At 33.0% G+C, this 18,988-nt stretch overlaps 1 protein-coding gene and 1 pseudogene across 6 annotated transcripts in view; both read right to left on the bottom strand.

Annotated features, from left to right (window-relative positions):
• LOC145254896 (zinc finger MIZ domain-containing protein 1-like) overlaps nucleotides 1-18,988 on the bottom strand; it is a 1,089,917-nt gene that overhangs the window by 462,736 nt on the left and 608,193 nt on the right. The window lies entirely within an intron of this gene.
• Nucleotides 12,254-12,371, bottom strand: LOC145255076 (5S ribosomal RNA; annotated as a pseudogene).

Genomic DNA, 18,988 nt, shown 5'->3' with positions numbered 1-18,988 from the left:
AATAAAAACAGACAAAATCTTTTTAAACATATTTGTTAGATTTGCTTTTGAATTGCAGTTATTTCCGATTTCATGTTTTTGATAATAATGACAAGCAGAAAACAAGATTTAAAAGTTAACATTTAGTCATTTTTTTATTGATGCGTACGTTATCACTTTTCACACGAATAAAAAGCTGAAATAATTTAATCAGCAATTGCTGACTTGGTGATTAATTTGATGTTGCTGTGTAAAAAAATCCGACGTTTTCAAATGAATTGTTTCAAAATCCAATTATATCGTTCCGTCAAGTGGCATTTGTTTCATTGATCTGAAGAATATCTAATATTTATTTTAAAGTAAAAAGGCAGAATATATTTGCTGTAAACCGAATTAAATTGATACAGTTTCGTTTTATTTAAAGAATATTTAGCTGATAATGGCAATAATTTTTACAGGAGATAAAAAAAAAAGAGTTATTCTTTTTTTTTAAATAATATTGATGCTGAAAGATTCAATTCAAAAGAAATATTCTTAAGAGTAAATTATACAGATTGATGAAGAAAGCACCATGGAATTTCAAGAAGAAGAAGAAGAAGAAGAGGGTGGAGGAGGATTGCAATATTGTGTAAACGCAACTAGAGTAGTAGATAGAGCATCAGATGATGACAGATGAGTAGATTAGGTTATTGTTGGTGAGTGCGGCGGCGGGGATAGTTTGATGATGCATTGTATGATTAGCAACAGAGAAAAGAAGAGTCAAAAACAAAACATCCTTTTCAGCTTTCATGTTCTAACCACCATCCCATCCCATCCCTCCTCTTTTTATAAGCTGAGAAAATTTTGAAATTCAATGTGTTTTTATACAATGATTGTTGTTCGACTATGGTAAGGATTAATGCGTTACCCATCAGCGATCGGTGAAAATCCGTCTTATAAAAATCATATATTTATTTCAATAGTTGGCGATACTTTTCTCTCTCTCTCTCTCTCTCTCTCTCTCACACACACACACACACACACACACACACACACACACACACACACACACACACACAAAATCATTAATGTATCAATGTGTGTGTGTTATACATATCGATATGTTAACAGAACATTCAAAGAAGTTTCAATAAGGGTTTTAATTTTTCACACCACTGAAATTGTTCTTCGGTTACATTTTGAGTCACTAGAGGCAATTATCAATTAGGTCCATAAAATAACTGAAATATATTCGAACGTAAAGAAGCAATGAAAACTGTCTCAGAAACACAGTTTATGGGATGAGCAAAATTCATTCAAGTGTGAAAAGTGATTGAAACGGAGTCATAAAAAACGTAGTAATTAAAATATTTCGTTTTTTTTTTTTTAAAATAACATAGCAATAATAAATAATAAATGTGGCTTAACATAACATTTTACTGCAGTTTCACTATATTTCCGATTTACAAAATTATAATGATAATTTCTTAACATCGCGTTACCCGAGAATTTTTTTTCCTCTCCTTTTTAAACTATGCAACCTCTTTTTGTTAGTGTGTGGGGGGGGGGATGATAATTTTGAAAGTTTATTGGTAATCTTTAAGAATACGTGCCTATGAATGTTGCGTAAAAGCTCGAAGTAAGTTTAGTTTCAACGAAACAAAAACTTGGCTTTTGACTACTTCAGCCATATAAGCTTTTTAAAACGTAAAAATATCATTTGTAAATCTCATATTTTGAATTTTCTTGCAGTATGGAAATCTATTAAAGTGAATATTTTGGTACTGGTACAGTTTTTGAACCAATAAAACGTAAAGATATGTTAATCCTTTTTGCTCTAAACTGATTGAAATAGGATTTAGCCGATTAAATTCAAAGTCCAGTTTAAACAATATTCAATAATTGACCTTTGACGGCAAAGTTTCAGAATAAAGGCCGCATCAGATTTTCTTTTTGTTGGTTATATTATAGCGCGCGTGCGCGCGCGACACACACACACACACACACACACACACACACACACACACACACACACACATTTCTGTGTTTCTCTTTAAATGTGCCTCTGTTAAAAGTTGTTAGCTGCGTTTTGCCGAATTAAATTTAAAATTCATTCATAAATTTTTTGTTTACTTTTCAAATAAATAAAGCTTACTTCCGTTTTTAAAACGGAAGTAAGCTTTATTTATGTGGACTTTTCGAAAAAATTTAAAATGTAAAAAAATAAAATAAAATAAACAAATTAAATCACTTTTAAATAATATTTCTAAACACAACAATTAAAACAATTCTTTTACTAAAATCGATTAATAGCATTAAAGTAATTATTAAAATAGATGCAATATGAAAATTAGGCAAGAATTTTGGTGTAGATTTCTTTTCAATAAATAATATATATATATATATATATATATATATATATATATATATATATATAAAGGCAGAGAGAGAGAAATTAAGAAGGAATAAAATTTCATAAAAGTTTGTTTTCATTATGAAAATTAATTTGTTAAACAGTGTACCTTTATTTTATTTTATTTTTTTTTATTACATTTTCACCCCAAACAAGGCAAATTGCCACTTTGGTGTAGGGGGCTACTATCAGGGGCAACAACTACTGGGGTACTATGTAGGGATTTGGGCAGCAAGATGTCGGTTCACGTTACACTTGAACTTCTGCACGTCAGTACTGTTGAGGAAGCAGGGACCTGGAATGGAATTCCAGAGTCTAGCGCCCTAGCGGTTCTGGGGAAGAAACTATTGGAGTAAAAAGATCTTTTACATCTAGGGATCTCTAAAGTGTGGGGGTGGGATTTAGCAGCCTGTCGGGTTTGTCGAAGCTGGTCACGTCGTGGGGGCACAAGTGATTGCAGTTCGTCAGAGCATTCACCACTAAAATGCTTGTAGAAAAGGCAGAGGGATGCAACATTTCGTCGATGGGACAGACTGAAGCTTAGATGCCAGTCCAGGGCCTATCAGGTTTGCGACTCCCTTTTGAACCTTGTCTAGGAGCGAGAGACTAGTAGCAGATGCACCAGCCCAGATGTGACAGCAATGCTCCAAACATGGGCGAATGGTGGCCTTATAGAGGTACAGGATACTTTCGGGTGTTAGTAGTTTTCTAGTACGGTAGAGAGAGCACACCTTTCTTGCAGCGCCCTGGCAATGCCTTCAATGTAATTGTTCCAACTCATGTTTCTTGTGAACGTTAGGCCAAGGAGTTTGAAAGATGGACTCTCAGATAAAGAGTCGTTGGCCATTGCTATAGGTGGTAGAGAGGGTTTCTTGTAATTATTGAATGAAACTAGTTTAGTCTTGGCAGCATTGAACGCGACCAACCACTTTTGTCCCCATTCCACCACAGATTGGAGGTCTTCCTCTAATGTTTCTGCCATTTCCTTAGAAATGTGTTCATTCGTCTTCCTGTCGTGCCTGCCATAGAGTGTAGTGTCATCAGCATATATCCCCATCTCAGAGGCAATCTTGTCGGGGAGGTCATTTATGAATATCAGGAACAATAGAGGTCCAAGGATAGAACCCTGAGGCACTCCCGCATTTATATCATATTGGACAACCTGGATTTTTCTCTTATCTAAGAAGGATTTAATTATGTTAAGTATTCTACCAGTGATACCGTATGATATAATTTTCCTGAGGAGACCCTCATGCCATACCCTGTCAAAAGCCCTAGATATATTTAGAGCTACCACTCTGCCCTCCCCCGCTTTGTCCAGTGAATGGTATATACGTTCAGAGATCACAGTTAGGATGTCTGCTGTGGAACGGGCTTGTCTAAATCCATATTGTTTGTCAGTCAGAAGTTTAGCATCTGTAATGTAATGGACTAGAGCATGATTAATTAAGGTCTCAACTATTTTGGCAAAAAGTGGGAGGAGGCTAATGGGGCGATAATTTGATGGGTCAGTCCTTTCGCCAGAATTCTAGAATACTGGTACAACAGAAGCAGTTTTCCAACAGCCTGGAAAGCAAGCTTCATTAAGGCATTTGTTGTAGAGTTTGGAGAGAACTGGAGCTACTTCGGCTGAGCACTTTTTTAATAGCACAGCTGGGATAAGATCGGGTCCATATGCTTTTGAAGTGTCAAGGTTTTTTATGATAGCATGCACCTGAGCAGGGGTGGTTTTCAGATCGTCTAGCGTGGCGTCTGTCCGCATAGGAAAGTCAGGTAGGGGGTGGTTGGAAGGGTCCAGTGTGGAGTTTGAGGCAAACCGACTGGCAAGCATGTTAGCCTCGTCGGTTGCTGAGGAGACAACCTCATGATTGTTGGTTAGTGAGGGAATTGTTGATTGCCCATTATTTACTACACTGTTGTAGATTTTCCAGAAGTCTCGAGTTCCTAGTTTTTGTGCTTCGATGCGCTTTTTAGTGGTTTCCGTAAATTCTCTCTTAGCTGTCGCTACGACTTTACTATTATAGATTCCATTTCTAAAAATTTTCAAAGGATCTTCTCCATTTATCAATTAGTTATGAAATGCAACGTCTGACAAAAATTTATTTGTTTAAACGCATACATTCTGCATTAAGGAAATAAAGCTCTTAACTTTTTTCTGTCCATATAAGGTTATGGAAAGCTGCAACTTTATTTGTTAATACCTATACAACATTCAAACTAAATCCTTTATTTAATCAATATATATATATATATATATATATATATATATATATATATATATATATACGTGTGTGTGTGTGTGTGTGTGTGTGTATATTAGGTTGGTATTAGGATATCGTTTTCTCACATATGTTACTTTTATATATGACTAGCCTGAGTGCCCGGCGTTACCAGGCGTGGAAAGGTGTGTTGAGAAAAAAAAAGTGTGGTAGTAGGCAGACAGGCTGGAACTCCTACTGCAAAGGAGGAAAAGAATGTGAAAAAAAAAAAAAAACGTGACGTCTTTGCTGTTGCGTCCATTGCCAAACCGGAAGTGGCGAAGGTTTTAATTAAGGCAAGTCAATCGTAAAGAAGGGATGACTTTCGAAAATATCGGAGAAAAAAGCGACCCTTCCTTGTAGAAAAGTGCCCAATTGAGAGTGAAGGAATGAAGGTTTTAGCTAATCTTTCAATATTTGTTGTCCGAAGGGTTGAGCTTCAAAACGATACCGATCTTGTGAAAATCCGTCGCCTCTGTTGAAAGTTTTAGGCAAACATACATACATACATACATACATTTAAACAGACAGGTGAGATTTATATAATAGATTTCTGAATTAATTCATTAATATATAGCCATGTTATATATCATTTGGAAGTGCGTTTTTTGCTCTATCGAATCGTGTTATTCATTACTGTTCTTAATGTCTTCATTCATTTTTTTTGCAGGCTTTCGACAGCATGGGCAAAATTCAAATCTGCACGATTTTCTTGTTCCAGTTCAAACTAGGCCGAAAAGCTGCTGAGACAGCTTGTGATATCAATGATGTGCTTATCCCAGGAAACACTAATGAACATGTGACACAACAGTCGTTACAGAAATTTCGCAATGGTGGCAAGAGCCTCGAAGATGAAGACGGTCGCAGCTGGCTGACTGTGGTTGATAATGAACATTTGAAAGCCTTAATTGAAGCTGATCCTTGCAAAACCACACGAGAAGTTGCTGTTGAACTCAAGATCGACCAATCAACAAACTTGAATAGACGTTCGCCATTTAAAGCAAATAGGGAAGTCAAAAAAGTTGGATAAATGGGTGCCATATGAGCTTCAAAAAATCGTCATTTTGAGGTGTCTTCTACATTCCTTCTGCGCAAGAAAAACGATCCATTTCTCAAGCGAATTGTGAGAAGTGGATCCTCTATGACAACCGGCGACGTTCGGCACAGTGGTTCGATGCTGGAGAAGCTCCACAACACTTTTCACGACTGAAATTGCACCAAAAAAGATTATGGTGATTCTGTTTAGTGGTCTGCGGCCAGTCTCATCAATCACAGCTTCTTGAATCCGGATGAAATGATTACGGTGGAGAAGTACTGCCGACAAATTGACGAAATGCCCCAGAAGCTCCAACATATGTGCATGAGATTGGTCAATATGAAGGGACCAATTCTTCTTCATGACAACATTCACCTGCATGTTCCTCAACTGACCCTGCAGAAGCTGCACGAATTGTGCTATGACTCTGCCAAATCCACAATATTCAGTGGACCTCTCGCCCACCAATTATCACTTTTTCAAGCATCTGACAACTTCTTGCGTGAAAAATGCTTAAAAAGCCGAGATGATGCTGAATCAGCATTCAATACTTCATCGCTTCCAGAACTCTGGATTTCTATGCTAATGGAATAAATAAACTTGTTTTTCGTTGGCAAAATGTGTTGATTCTAATGGTTCTTATTTTGATTAATAAAGTTTATCATGAAAGGAGTTATGATCTTTTGAAGTTGAAAGTCAAAAAACGAACTTTACTTTTGCACCAATATATATATATATATATATATATATATATATATATATATATATATATATATATATATATATATATATATATATACTAGACTTTCTTCAGTCACAATGATATATATATATATATATATATATATATATATTCAAAATTCGAAATAGAAACTACCTACCTTCGGACGTTTTGAACAATACCCATGGCTCATCTATAGGAGAGCACCTTATAAATAATCGTATTTGCGCTTTGAATTTTAGTGTGAACTTTTTTTTCAATCCTTAGTAAGTCGCACTCTCTTTACGATCTTAAAATTCTAGAAACTATATATATTAAGACTCTGAGACTTTCTCTTTGCAAATAAAAAGAGAATCTCTTATGGCTTAATCTAGTTTCTATTTAATAATTAATTCATCCCCCCTCTTTATTAATTTTTTTTTTTTTTTATACATATATTCCCCCTACTTTTCATCTCCGATTTATTTCCCCCCCCCCTTTTCTTTTTAAAACGTATTAAGCTCGATTTTAGCTCTGTTGAGCAAGCTTCGAAACCGGTCAGCTGACACATTCATTTTTATTTTTTAATTTCACAATCTAAAATAAATAATGTTTTCGAACAAGTTTAAATTTAGTCTTTACATAGCCATAATATATATATATATATATATATATATATATATATATATATATATTTATTCACACCGAGGAAGATCGAAGGATCAGTCGAAAATATGTGCTTTTGAAGGAAACATTCTTGTTTTTTCAAAAGACTTTGTATTCCTACACGTCAACATATAGGAAATAAATACAGAAAAGATATAAACATTTATATATTTTTCGTATTGATTTTATTCAGATATATATGCATATCTGATATATATATAGTTATTTAAATGATCTTTGAGATGTAGGAACCTACTCTTAGCTTGTTTTAATGAGATTTGATCATCTCTGGTCATAAAATGGTGTGCATAAAAATCCATACATAAAACATGTTTTGTGGTATTTCCAAACTGATTTTCGGTCAAGTGAAATGTGATGAGAGGACTATAACCAAATTTTGGTTCATATGCTTAAAGTATTTTTAGTTAAAAATTAAATTCTAATTCGATCAATCAAATTCTAAAAATATATGTGAAAAGTAAAGAAAATTCATTATTCGTATTTGAAATTTTTCAAAATCAGTAAAAAATATTTGTAAATAAAATGTGCTTTATTTGTTAATAAATAATTCCAAGTGTATCATGGAAAAAAAATGTTTGGAATGAATAATTAAAAATTCAGTATCTGCTTTTTCCTTGTCAGTCAGAGGAGAACAAATCCTTTTGCCTCTCACAATCTTCATAAAATCGAGTGGTTTTTTTTTTGTTATTTTTTGCTTACTCTATCTCATTATTTAATTCTTTTATTTATTTAATAAATTTCTCAGAAATAAACAAATCCGAAATCTTTAGCCCACTACGATGCGGCATGTACAGAATTCAGTGGCAAACAGAGGCTTGTCTCATGTGCATATATTATTGTGGCTTACCAGAAAAATCAATTCCAATCAAATTGATTTCGATTATATCAGCTGATATACAAACTGATCCAACTTTATTTGAAATATTAAAAAGTCACATGGTGTATGAGCCTTCTGGTAATATCAATAGAAATTCACTTTGCATGGTTGATGGCCAATGTACAAACAATACCCTAAAAACTATTTACTTGATACTCAGTTTAGTGAAGATGGTTATCTCTTTTATAGGAGAAGATTGCCCGAAGACGGTGACTTTAAAAATTATGATTGACCGACATGAAGTTGGCAGCAGGTAGATTGTACTTTACTCTCCCTTACTTTCAAAGACATGCAATGCTCACATAAATGTTGAATTTTGCAATTCTGTGAAATCTATCAAATATGATTGCAAACACGTAAATAAGGAATCTGATGCAGCCATGTTTTCTTTACAAAAATATATTAGTTATGAAGTTACTTGATATGAACTTGATAGATGTATTGACACTAATGAAACATTTTGGCATATTTTAGGGTTTCCTATTCATGAAAGACTTCATCCAATCCAACCGCTTACAATTCATCTTGATAAGTGTCAGAGTGTTTATTTCACAAACAAAAACGCAGGCCAAGTTGCCCTAAACCAAAATAATACAACACTTACTTCATTTTTTAAATTTGTGAACAAGATAATTTTGCAAAAAAGGTTCCATCTTTTTACACATGGAAAAACAACACATGCAGAGGAGAAAATGAGGAGTTAATGTTGAGGGTAATTCAGATGTAAAATTTGACATTACAATTGGAAGAGTTTATTCTGTGCAGCCACGTCATCATGAATGTTTCTTTTCTGAGACGCCTTCGTCATGAAATAAGAGGATCGACTTCATTCACATTTCTAAGAACTATTGATGGACAAACAGTTGGCAAATATATTGTTTTACATGGTTTTGCATTCTCTTTGCAATTGAGAAATTGAAATGGGTCAAAGGGTGCGGATAATAAAATCTCCGTTTTTTTCTGCTTTTCTAAACCATGTGTTTTGTTGGTCACTCTTAGCTACGAAGGACAACAAAGTTGATATAAAAACCATGTGTTTTGTTGGTCACTCTTAGCTACGAAGGACAACAAAGTTGATATAAAAACCATGTGTTTTGTTGGTCACTCTTAGCTACGAAGGACAACAAAGTTGATATAAAAACCATGTGTTTTGTTGGTCACTCTTAGCTACGAAGGACAACAAAGTTGATATAAAAACCATGTGTTTTGTTGGTCACTCTTAGCTACGAAGGACAACAAAGTTGATATAAAAACCATGTGTTTTGTTGGTCACTCTTAGCTACGAAGGACAACAAAGTTGATATAAAAACCATGTGTTTTGTTGGTCACTCTTAGCTACGAAGGACAACAAAGTTGATATAAAAACCATGTGTTTTGTTGGTCACTCTTAGCTACGAAGGACAACAAAGTTGATATAAAAACCATGTGTTTTGTTGGTCACTCTTAGCTACGAAGGACAACAAAGTTGATATAAAAACCATGTGTTTTGTTGGTCACTCTTAGCTACGAAGGACAACAAAGTTGATATAAAAACCATGTGTTTTGTTGGTCACTCTTAGCTACGAAGGACAACAAAGTTGATATAAAAACCATGTGTTTTGTTGGTCACTCTTAGCTACGAAGGACAACAAAGTTGATATAAAAACCATGTGTTTTGTTGGTCACTCTTAGCTACGAAGGACAACAAAGTTGATATAAAAACCATGTGTTTTGTTGGTCACTCTTAGCTACGAAGGACAACAAAGTTGATATAAAAACCATGTGTTTTGTTGGTCACTCTTAGCTACGAAGGACAACAAAGTTGATATAAAAACCATGTGTTTTGTTGGTCACTCTTAGCTACGAAGGACAACAAAGTTGATATAAAAACCATGTGCTTTGTTTGTCACTCTTAGCTACGAAGGACAACAAAGTTGATATAAAAAATATTTCTGCAAAATTTTACTTTTCTTTTCATCATATTTTGCTTTTGTTCTGATACTCCTAAAGTTGAAGTTGTTTTCACGTACACCCCTTTTTCATAATCTGTGATACTATCATACATCAGGGTCCATTTTTTAAGGCTATTTATGAACCCAGTCAATGACGGATATATCTGCATGTGTGTATATATATATATATATATATATATATATATATATATATATATATACTTGCAAGAGTACCCGGCGTTGATTAAAAAAAATTTTTTTTTAAAGATTTTCAAACTTTCGGGGGTGGGCGGTTCATGCTGCATTAATTTTGAATGATGCAGTGTGATAGGTTTAAATGAGAAGAAGCTGAATTCAGGGTCTTCACTGCTACTTATGAATAATGAGGTCGAAGTTGAAATTAGGATCTTGACCAAAATTCTGGCATTCTTCAGATTAGTGTTGAACTCAATGAACGGCATGATGCTTCTGAATTTTTGAGATGATGATTGATAATTAGTATTATTTGGATTATTTGGACTACTGTTCTCTTCTTGAAGGTCAGAGGTTACATTGATTTTAACATTGAAGAAATAACACTAAAGATGAGAACAGTAGTCTGAATAATCCAAATAGCCTCCATGATTTCAAAATGAATACTTTTCAGTTTTAGTAGAAAAGAAAAAGTCACATAGAGCAATATCGGCTAAATAAGAAGGTTGTTTCAGTATGATAATTTTCTTGGTCAGGAATAGCCGCATGCACAAGGCATCATGAGCAGGAGCATTATAACGGCGAATAAGAAGTAAGCATGCAAGAAGAAGAAATGATTGCATCCTCCCAAAATATCATGTTAGATTCCCGTGCATCTCTCACCAATAACTCAGCAAACAGTCCTCTTACTTTTGCAAAAGATTTTGTAAATAAAACACAAAGTAGCTTTGCCTCTTTTATTCCTTGTGAAGCTTTCTTCCCTCAACACAGATTAAATAGGCCAACTTGTAGTCCTCGTTCTTGTCTATATCAAAACGAATTTTTCTCAAATACTTATGGAACTTTTTCAGAAATGTGTTTGTTTACAAATGCCGCTTATAACAATAACAATGACGACCAGTTGCCTTATTTGCCTATTAAACTAATCTGAACAACAACAACATGACGTTTTTTTCCTGCATTCAATATTTGCAGTTGCATTTGTTGAAATTAGAGCTCACAATTTATTAATACTTAAGTCTTGCATAAGTTAACAATATATTTACTGGTTATAGGTATTGACATATACAGAAATGTACCCCAGGGTTTCATTTGTTTTGTTTTATGGCATATCAACCCCTTTTTCGGATTATTTAATATCGAATTCAATCATTTTGCTAAAAGTTTCTATGTTTCCAGTTCTTAATTTCTTCAAATATTTTTTTAGTTGTTTTCCGTTTGGTTATTTCGTTTTATGACAAATCAACATTTCCTGGATGATATCAAATCTATTCACTTTGCTAAAAGTTTTAAAAAAAACACACAAAAAAAAAAGTTTCTCTTTTTTCTTAAGTCATCTTTTTCTTGAAAATATTTCGTTACATTTAGCTGATTCTGTAAACATATACAAATGGTAGATATCGAAACTATTTTAATCTTGATAGTGATGTGTAATTAAACACTGAATTTATTAAAACTAATTGAAACATAAGTAAAAAATATATTATTGAATTTATACACGATTGTTTGAATCTACCCGGGTTTGCCCAGGAATCTTTTTATTTTCATGTTTGTTTCAATCAATGACCCATTCCCATTTTCGCCTATTCTCTTAATTGCTGGTAAAAAATATTTTTTTACAGGCAATTAAATGAAAAAATCCATAGGACATCTTACGAAATGTTGAATTTTAAATATTTGCTCATGATGGTCATCATAGAACTTCATGTGTATACGACGGCCTGAAATCAGTTTCATGCATGAATCTAAAAACGAACAAGGAATTCCTTGTTCCGTTTTACAGCATACTTTTTGTCTGGTTTTCTTTCCGAAAATAGAGATTTGCTATAGAAATTATCAAAGGAATTTTACCAACCCAGTTATATTTAACAGTAATTCATATTTACTGATTTATATATGAAAGATTTAAAAAAATATAAATATACAAAGGTTTATCATTTAAATAAAACCTTCGTTTGTCTGCTTTTTGTTCATACGTCACTTCACCATCCTGGTATCCTACATTGCTAACAGCCTTCTTAGATGCTTCAGTTCCATCTCAAAAGACAATGAATACACCCTGTAAGGGTAGCTGCACATGTCATTATGAGACAAGGGTTGTGCAATCCCAATCACACTTCTCCGAAATCGCCACTGCTTGAGTCCAGTGACAATGAAAAGTGCAGGCCCCTTGAAAAAATGCCGAGATAAACAGAGAGCACATCATACAGCACCTGGAATTCCAAAATGGTCACCCATTTTAGTACTGACCAGGCTCAACATAGCTTAACTTTGGTGATCTAATGGGAACTGGTGTATCAACGTGATTATGCCATAAATATATATATATATATATATATATATATATATATATATATATATATATATATATATATATGCCGTATAAATATATATATTCCGTATATATATATTTATATATATATATGCCGTATAAAAATATATATGCAAGGAAGTTCAGCTGGTGAATTTTATCCATGCAGATGAAAAATACTTTAGTTTTTCGATAACTATTTTATTAAAATAAATTTTTTTTTTAATTTTTTATTTAAAAAAATATTTTATTAAAAAAATATTTTATTTAAAAAAATATATTGTTTTTTAAATATTTTATTACAAATAATTTTTTTTAATATTTTATTTAAAAAAGTATTTTATTTAAAAAAATATATTTTTAAAAAAATATTTTATTTAAAAAAAACAAAACATTTTGCATCGTTTGAATCACCCCCTCCCACTCTTAACCAAAAAGAAGGAAATGTTTTCTAACAAGAATTGAACTCACATTCCATTCCTTGGCTTGTTTGAATTTCAACTGAAGCAGATTCTTATTTTAACTCCCTGCAGTTCTAATAAAAAAAGCTAAAAAATGTATCAGCTAATTATCAAGAAAGAGAAGGGAGGTTCCATTCAATGCACAACTAAAGAATTCTTGAAGCACATGACATTCCGCTTAAGAAGAACAGGTATTTGTGAGATGCATCTGTTCAATGTGAATGTTATGCAATGAAAATATGATCGAGAAACGGACAGATCCATTTAGACATTTATTTTCTCTTTTTATTTTTGCTTTTGTTCACCTCAAACAAGGGATATTATTTGGAACCATGTCTACATGAACACTATGTGAGGAGATGAGCGAAATGTCTGTTCATATTACATTTAAACTTCTGCATATTAGTAAAATAAGGAAAGCCACAAATAGGGAAGGAATTCCAAGTCTAACAGTTCGAGGGTAGAAACTATTAGAATGGAAAGCTTTCCAGCATTTACGAACCTCAACAGCGAAGGAGTGAGATTTTGTTATTTAACTTTTTTTTTTGTATTTATTTATTCATTTTTTTGTACATCGAGTGTACAATGAGTCCATCAGAGCACATTCCACTAAAGTACTTGTAAAACATATGCATCGCTGCAACGTTGCAGGGACGCAACGTTGTAGGGACGCAACGTTGTAGGGACACAACATTGTAGGGACACAACGTTGTAGGGATGCAACGTTGTAGCGATGCAACGTTGTAGGGACACAACGTTGTAGGGACGCAACGTTGTAGCGATGCAATGTTGTAGCGATGCAACATTGTAGTGATGCAATAATGTGGCGATGAGACAAAGGGTTGGAGCTTCATAATGTGGGACCTATTCGATTGAAGACTTTTTTTTAGACCTTGTCTAAAAGGGAAAGACTAGTGTTAGATGCACCAGCTCAGATGTGGCAACAATACTCCATGCATGGGCAAATGGTGGCTTTGTAAAGATACAGGATACTCTCTTTAGTATGGTAGAGGGAGCCCACCTTCTTCGCAACAACCCTGGATTTGTTCCAATTCATGTTCCCTGTGAATACTAAGCCAAGAAGTTTGAATGATGAGCTCTCAAGTGGGGTGTTATTAATGATGGCTATCAGTGGTTGAGAAGATTTTTTGTAATTGTTAAAGGAAAGAAGCTTAGTCTTAGTAGCATTAAATGTTACATACATCGGAAAATATCATTTTAAACTTAGTTGTGACAAACCAACGAAAATGCTATTTCAAACTTAAGCGTAATCAACCTGATTGACAGATAAATATTGCTTTATAGATATTGTTGGATGTTATTGCTTCACAATTTTATATCTATTCACTCTTTGAAATCATTAAAATAAAACTAATTGATAATAAAAAGAAAAAACTAATCAATAATTGAACAAAACTATTATTTGAATTATTTGCAATAGTGTTCTTATCGTGAGTGTATTTTCACAATATGAACTAAACTTTTGTATAAGCAATATCGCCTGAAAAGGTCTGACTGAAACATTCTCATGAATGTGTAACGACATAATAATGCTTATGTAAAACAAATAAAATATGTATATATATATATATATATATATATATATATATATATAATGGACTCTCCCATCGTGTTCGACGCATGAGGGCCAAAAATTTGCTCTGTTTCACTGTGCCTTCAATGCTTGTGCCGCATGTGTGACACGAGGCCAGCTCTGCACCCACAAACCAAGCCGCAAGACTCACAGGACACAGGCTGGGAAGGTGCTGTTCCTACTCTTGCTCTACGAAGATTTGTTTGATTCGATAGCCGTGTGTCAATGTATGTGTTAATGCCTGCAAAACATTTTTCCCTCCACAATTTTCTATCCGCAGCATCTTCTTCCAATGTTTTTGGGTTCAGGCCTGCGTGCTTAAGATTGTCTTTCAGCTTAACCCTGTACTTCAGAAATGGACGACCCACATTTCGATTATCCTCTTTCAGTTGACTGTATGCTAATTGCTTAGGAAGACGGTTTCCATCCATGCGAACAAGGTGACCAGCCCACCGAAGCTGAGACTTCATCAGGAAGGCCTCAATACTTAAAATGTCGCACCTAGCAAACAATCCCGAGTTAGGGGCCTTGTCTTTCCATGTTAATCCAGATATACTGCGAAGGCAACGCTTATGGAATGTATCCAGTTGCGCAATCTGCCTATGGTATGGAGTCCAGACATCCGATCCATACACGAGTATCGAAACAATCACTGCACGATAAACTGAGATTTTGGTCTTTAGAGTCAAACTTCTTTCATGCCATACTCTTGGCCGAAGGCATCAGTCACCTTTGAAATTTTGCTCAATATCTCATCATCAAGTGATGCTGACGAATTCACCTTACTTCCGAGATATGCAAAGGATTTAACATACTTTAGAGGCTGTCTATTCACTAAGATTTTCTAAAGCAGTTCCACATATTCTGGTCTCGGAATATTCACACCACCTTGCTGCAACGGGGTGGGCTTTGATTGGTAGATAACTTCTGTCTTTTTAATACTAATACTAATCATCAAACCAAATGCTTTTGCAGCATTGGAAAACTTGTCAACTAATTCTTGTGCTTCTTCAAATGAAGTGGCCACGAGTGCAGCATCGTCTGCAAAAAGAAAATCACAAACCATTTTGCTTCTTGTTAGTGTTTTAGCTTTGAATCTTTGATGATTAAAAAAATAAAATGTGTAACGACATAATAATGCTTATGTAAAACAAATAAAATATGTATATATATATATATATATATATATATATATATATATATATATATATGCATAAAAAACTTTAATAAACCTACTAAAAGCATAATAACCTATAATATGGCCATGCCATCCCGCATACGAATGACAAAAAATGACCAAAATACAATACAAAACAAAATTAAAGCACAAGTATTAGCCACTAACACACATAAACAACAAACCAAAGTCGGTAAGTGTAAAAACAGACATAGGGAGATATTTTAAAAATCTTGAGACAAACATAACCAGGGAATTCTTTAAAATATTAGAAAAAAACTTTAAAGCCCCTCATAGATACAATAAAATCTTTAATAAGAACTCGATCAAAGTATCTTACTCAACTATGCCAAACCTTCATCAAAAACTTTCATCAAAAACTTTCATAAAAAAATAATTAGTTCTAACAATAAAAAAATTAATAAGATTCAAAATACAAATACAGAAATTATAGCAGGCTGCAACTGTAGAAGAAAAAAATAGATGCCCCTGCAAGGTAACTGCAAAATAAAAAAATGTGATTTATAGCTGCACAATATCACAAACCCCAAATTTAAATGATGTTAATGACAACCATAGCTCGACCACACGATTATTCAATAACTGCACCCCCTTTAACCAATCTACCAATCAAATACAAACAAACCCATCGCCAACGCCACCCCTGATCTACCTGACAACAATTACATTAAACAAAACACAATCTACTTTAGTTCCACATCTTGACTTATTAAACATAGGATTTCAACCCACAAACACTCTTTTAAAAATCCCTCCTTGGTGAACCAAACCACTCTATCTAAACATATTTGGCGACTCAAAGATAAGAATATTCCCTTCAATTTGAAATGGGAAATAATAGGATCATATAAAGCATATATGCCGGGAGACAGATTCTGTCCACTTTGTAGATATGAAGCCCTTAAGATTTTAGAATATAATGATATAAAAAATAAAACCATTCTCCTATATTCAAAAGACAAATTTTTCTCTGGATGCATTCATAAACGTTGGTTTAAATTTAATAAATATAAACCACCATAAGTCATTAAAAATGTTCTTATTAATAATCTATCTTAGAATTTGTAATTTATAAATTAATAACTTTATCAATAAAATTTGGATCATTATTATTATTATTATTATTATTAAATTATCTGATACATTTACCATTATTTTCTATCTTATTTAAATATCTATTTAAATTTAACTTTTGAATGTTACTATTTTTATTAAGTTCCATAAATAATTAAAATATTATTATTACTTTTATTTAATTACTACTAATAAGAATCTTTTATCTTATACTAGCATGGGTGCCAGGCGTTGCCCGGGTATTTAGAGGTGTATGTTCAACAAAAAAATTTTAAAAAAAGCGGTCAATTTTTAAAATTTTTACCCCTATTATGACTCCTTAAAATTTATTGATTTGGGCTCAAATCAAGTTATTAAGTTAGATCCATGTCCAAGGAACGTATATCTAAAATTTCAAGTGATTAGACCCAAAATTGTCGGAGGAGTTTGGTAGAGTTCTCAAAGGTCAAATCGTTGAACTTTGACCCTTTAATCGCCAAATTTCTGGCCGAAAACCGATCCCAAATCTCAGTAACCTGTATATCAAATTTCGAGTATGTAGACTTAAAATTGACAGAGTTATTGCGTAGGGAAATGTACACACACAGACAGACACTTTCACTTTTATAGATATATAGATAGATAAGGCAGCATAAAGGCTGATTATCTCGCTTTGATTATTTTCCTAGCCAAATACAGTTATCTCCCTTTATTTTTTAAAATATTTAACTTTTATTTAACTTTTAAATTAGGCGTTACTAACGAATTCTAGCCGATAAAACTATTCCATTAGCGTTCACTTTGAAAATTCAACATTTCAAGCTACATTTAACATCCAAATGAATGCTTTGACGATGATAATTACGAATTTCAAAATTATTAGGTATGTAAGGTAAAAAATATATATATATCTTTGTTAAATTTTCTTAAAAACATCTTATTATAACCTTATATTTAAACCCAATTCAGCTTTATAATTTTATTCTAATTTTTTATTCTCACCTTATCTTACTTTGTTTATCAACATCAATAAGTAACTATTTATCTTTATATTTGAATATGCTCTGCCTTACTTAAAAAAAACGATAGGTTTATATTTGGTGTCTTTAAAAAAAACCCACCCAATATTTTTGCTGATGAGGAGACTTTGTTTTAAAAAACTATTTGTTAAAATTATTGTCCATGACTTAATGTCTAGCTCAATAAAAACATTGTTTTCGAAATGATCATACAATTTATTGGCTTTGTTGTGTTCCTTTTTATGAAACAGATTTTTAATTTTTAATTTTAATTATAAATTATCAATCACCTTACTAAATATTAAAATAGCTCTAGGATATATGCCTATTGAGCTTATTATATATCTGCATTACAACGAGTACTGTTTTTTTCTTGTATCTTAATTACATTAGTGATTTCACTATCACATTAAAATATTAAAATACACTCTGCTCTTTAGATTGCTGTTCTAATCCCCTGATGAGTTGTAGACGACGAAACACGTGTCAGTGGATAATTATATATTAAAAATAATATATATACCGCTCCCCATGTGGGGGTACCAAATTGGTTAAAGGGAAAATTATTCCCAACTCGTATTTAGGTAAAAATGCACTTTTGTAAATAATTGAATTCATTCAAAACGTATCGCTAAAACAAAAACAAACAACATCTATCTATATATATATATATATATATATATATATATATATATATATATAACAGTAATCTACGAACACCGTTCTACTCTGTCTATCATTTTAACTTTGTCCCATAAGTTTCCTCTTCCCCCAATACTTTTAAATAACTCTATATATTACAGCTTTTTTACATTCTTCATCACCATTGGTCCTCGTGGTTGCATCAGCTGAAACGTTGTGCAGATAACATCCAAGATGAGAACAGTCGTCCGAATAATCCAAATAATACGAATTATCAATCCTATTCTAAAACATTTCTCTCTCTCTCTCCCTCTCTCTCTCTCTCTCTCTCTCTCTCTCTCTCTCTCTCTCTCTCTATTGTATTGATATCTCGAAGCACGCTGTTCACAAATACATGGATTTTTATTATATAGCTAACATATGTCCATTCAATTCGCCCATTCAAACAATGGAAATGTCATTTCAAACTTACTAAGCATGACAGACTGACAAACAGGCAACAACTATTTATATAGATACTTGAAAACATCTAAAATGTGGGTCAATTCAATTTGCGCTTTCAATGTTTGTTTTTGTTTTTGTTCATCCCAATTAAGGAATATTGCCATTGAAGTGTAAGAGCCTACTATGATAGGGGCCAGTTTTATAGACTACAACT

The sequence above is a fragment of the Euprymna scolopes genome, chromosome 30 (assembly GCF_053919585.1).
Source record: "Euprymna scolopes isolate OS-2025 chromosome 30, ASM5391958v1, whole genome shotgun sequence".
Taxonomy (NCBI): Eukaryota; Metazoa; Mollusca; class Cephalopoda; order Sepiida; family Sepiolidae; genus Euprymna; species Euprymna scolopes.
This window is presented reverse-complemented; position numbering and strand designations above follow the sequence as displayed.